This window comes from Pundamilia nyererei, unplaced genomic scaffold (genome assembly GCF_000239375.1).
Source record: "Pundamilia nyererei isolate P.nyererei 1_Seehausen unplaced genomic scaffold, PunNye1.0 scaffold00015, whole genome shotgun sequence".
In the NCBI taxonomy this organism is placed as follows: domain Eukaryota; kingdom Metazoa; phylum Chordata; class Actinopteri; order Cichliformes; family Cichlidae; genus Pundamilia; species Pundamilia nyererei.
The window spans coordinates 2420252-2424711 of NW_005187416.1; positions in this window are offsets into that span (position 1 = coordinate 2420252).

Here is a 4460-nt window from a genome sequence, read left to right on the forward strand (position 1 = left end):
AGAGTGGAAAGAAGAGATCCACAAGTATTAAGTCTCGCAGCTAAAGGCAAAAATGTTATTACCTGTTCAATGACTGCATTGAGTGTTGTGGTGAAATGCCTGCCGTGACACACAAGGAGGGGGCTCTGAGGAGAGTTGGGTGTGCAGAACAGCCAGAATTTCACCCTGCAGTTACTCAGTTTCACCTACCCTTTCACTTCCTATCATTTAGGCTCCTGCAATCTCATCGTAAAGTTTGTCCCATTATATTTTGGCTTCCTCCTGGCTACACCCCAGTGCCTCTCCAGGAACCCAGTGATTCTTGTGGTCGTAAAGTGATGAATCATGTAAATGGCCCCAGGCATAACGGCAGACTTTACACTTTTGTACAGCCATAAAGTAAGGAAAGGTACAGTCTGAGCACTCTTTCTACAGTAAGACTATAATTTGGAAGATTTCACCCAAAGTAATAACCAGCAATACTTAATCGTTAATTTCACACATCACCCAACAGATGTGCATGTGTGATACATTCTGTGTCAGACATTAACCCGGCATCTCCCTACTGTCATCAGGTTTTGCCAGTCTGCAAATTTTCAGTGCATTCACTGCATGCGCGCTGCTTCCTGCACGCTCTATTCAGTAAGCTAACTCACCTAAATCACAATATTCCCAGTAATGTAAGGTGGTCCATTTTCTGCTGTTTCCTACATCCGAGAAAGAAAAACTGTTGAAAATGTCCTGACCTCATTCTCCTGAAATTGTGTGAAAAGCTCATGGTGATTATATTTCAGTATATGTTGTTTTAACTCCTACCATTAGCTATGATAGACCATTTGCTAAGCTATGGTCTATCATAGCTTAGCAAATGTGCATGTACGTATTGGCCCTGGTGGAGTGGTAGTACTGCAGAAAGGGAGAACCTTGTATAACATATATATAATTTAAGTCATGTATTCTGGGTGTTTGGCCCAGAGCTTGTGTTTGGAATCTAAATTCTGATTGATCTTTATTATCCTCTGTTTTTGTTATAATCTGAGCTTTGATGATTTTGTTTAAAGCTTCTGGTCTTCTTCTTTTCTTAGTCTGCCTTTGAGCTTCGTGTTTGTTCTTACACTTTTGTATTCTAGGTTGTAGTGATTGCTTATCTTGATTCCCGGAGTTTCAGTTCCCCGTGTCTCCTGTTAAGTCTCTGTGTCTGTGTTTGTTTACCTTTCTGTGTCTGTCTGGTCTCTCTGTGTCCTGTCTCTGTGGAAGACATTGCAGTCTAATATGGTAACACTGTTTCAGCAAGAAAACCATGCAGCAAAGCATACCCTGCTTTTTGCATCTGTTGGATGACTGGAAAGTACTGATTGAGACCATAACCTACGTGATTTATATTTAGGTCAGTGAGCAGTAAAGTAATTTTCTAATATGCTTCTAAAGGATTGAGATTTGTGTCCATGTGGAAAAGCTCAGGTTTAAGTCGGGTGAATTGCATGTGTCCCGTGTCCTGCACCCTCCATCCAGGACACGGGACACATGACAGATAGCATCCTGACCTAAACTAGGCAGTGTTTCCAGAAGCGAGAACGTGTCTGAAACTGACCAGCTCTTCTTGCGCGTTACATGTGAGGGAGGGTAACTTCAGACAATGCCCTTGCCTGATTCTCAGACATGGCTTGGAGATGATGTGTGAACACAGATGACACCAGTTCGGTTCTGTGAATGTTACCCCTAAGGGTCAGGCGGGCTGTGAAAGTGACTTGATATTGTATCTAACTGTCAAGACACGCAGACACAACAAAAGAATCACTGAAGGGAGGGTGAAGAAAAATCCAGCTTGTTTACTTCTCAGCTGAGCTTGCATCATATGAGATGTGACAGTCAAGTAGAAAAGGCCTCAAGACTCAGAATTTTATGCATCAAATCTGAGCAGCTCTGCAGTCTCCAAAGGACAGATGTGTGATGTCAAACACAGAGACTGTCTGAAAGAGAGTCAAAGGGAGAACTCGGGAAGAAATTCCTCCACAAGGTCAAGATATCAACCCGGCATTGTCAATCATCTGCTGTTTATGTTTCCAAGATAAAACACACACAGCATCCACGAGTTCACCGAGGAAATAACAGACAAGCAGCAACTCATTGGAGCCCTTTGCATTATCTAGCTGTGCCAATTGAAGATGTAGACAGAACCCCCACCCAAATGATTAACACACAGAAGAATATGAATTTCTCTGGATTAATGTACTGACATACTTTAAAAGATGAATAAAGTCCTACACAAGTATGAGAGCGAGCAATGTGCATTGATATATCCATCCTCATGCAAATGCATGATTCATATGTAAAGTTTCATTCAGATTTGGTTAATCAGATGTAGGTAAACTGAATTAGCATAATGCATTACTTAGGTACCCAATAGCTTGTAGCTTACAGTAATACTCCTGTATTTTTTGCCTGATGGAAAAAGTGAGGTGCAGGGTGGGACTGGTCTTTAGTGATGCTTCTAGCCTTCCTGGTGAGTCTGGTGGTGGTGACATAATGTGAAGCTATGAAAATCAGTCTGCAACCAGCGATCCTGGAAGCTGTATGTTTAAGCTGTTGTTTGTCCTGATTGGTTAGGTTATCGTACCAAGACAGGTTTGATGAAGTTGTACGTCTCTATAACAGCTGTACTGAAAATGGATCACACCTTCTCAACTGAGCCCACATTTCGTAGCTGCCAGAGAAAGTAGTCTCTGGTGGTTTTTGCCAGTGATTGGACTGGTGTAAATAAGACTGGTTTATAGCTGTGGCAAGGAAAAGGAGGGAGGAGACCCTCTTAACCCAATCAGCTCTTTAGTTTTAGATGTGTTGAGGCTCAGATAGTTGCCTTTACATCAACTCAACCGCTATTTCACCTCACTCCGGTATGCAGAATTGTTGCTGTCAGACAAAAGACCTACCACAGCGATATCATCAGCAAAGTTTTGCAGTTTAACTGAAGTTTGACACTTATTTGTGTACCACACAACCTTGTGGAGCTCCAACATTAAAACTCTGGGCACCGAGACATGATTGTGAATTCTAACAACTTGTTTCCTACAATTCAATTCAATTGTATTCATTTAGTGCCAAATCACAGCAACAGTTGCCCCAAGGTGCTTTATATTGTAAGGTAAAGACCCTACAGTAATATGATGACTCAATTTGTACCTTGCTTCCCACGGGCCTCCTTTGCATTCACAGAACAATAGCCTAAGACTATGCATAGTAAGGAAAGACAACATATGGTCTCCTTATTCAATTCAATTTGAACAGAAAGTTCAAGCTCCATCCCATCTGTCACAGACTAAGTCGAGATAGCATCAGTGTAGGCTTCCTTTGAGCGTGGAGGGGACACAGTAAGCAATAGATTTGGAGGTTGGACCCTTAATTTCCTGCATTGTGTTGACCCTTTTATGCCCTTATGCGTGTTCTTAAGGTTAAGGTTAGGGTAGATTCAATCAGCAGTAGATAAGTCATCCATCCTCACATGCATTTTTAAAAAACAAACCCAGACAGCAGATAGATAACACAAAACGAATTTACAAAGCGTTGTGTTTATCTCAGTGACAGCTGCTGCAACAAAGCTGTACTGAAACTGCGTTGTTCGGTATTTTGGGATCAGAAGGAATAAACTGAAACTCACTATGCAACGTGTGCGACTTGTCAAATCCAATCAAACCGCTGTAAATGTCTGGTGTGAGGGGACCCTGGGTTCACCCTGTTAGACCATTTAGCAAGAGCGAGTGTACGTTCTCTACAGATAAATATCCAAACCATGACACCAAGAAAAGGACAAAACAGGCTCGGTATAAGCGCACAGGCTTTACAGTCAGGAATCGTTCCAACATATTCAGACTGAACACATTCCGCCTATAATGGACGGGACCTCATGGGTATTACATTTTTAAAAATCAGTGACCGTATCTTCTGATATGTTTAACTGCAGATAGGACTCATCACACCATTTAACCAGACCATCACTGTGACATCTAGCACAAAATATGTGAATCAATCTGCTACAGTGAAAAAATGGAGCAGCTATCTGGTTACTATACCTGCTGAGTCAACACGACCAGGTATGATTTACTCTCACTCTTTACATCTCTTTTCTCTGTTAGAGGAACCTGCATAAACATGCACGTGTGCACCGATCACGCCACTTATGTAATCAGTGTTCAAAACATGTTCAAAACATGTCACACACACATCGGATGATTTTAAAGAATCCGAAACATCTCAGTTATGTTTTTGAACCACGATGGAAACCAGAAGAGCAGGAAGTGTTCCTTTAAGGTTAGTCAGCAAACTAGTTACAATACTTCTATTGTAAACTCAAAGGAAAAACAAAACATGGCTTGTGACTCAGTTTTTGAAAAAAAACTTGATGCTTGTGGTTGTTTTACTTTTATAACTATAAACCTGGCTTTGTGTGCACAGCATCAGAAGCTGATTTATATAGGGGTTTTCAC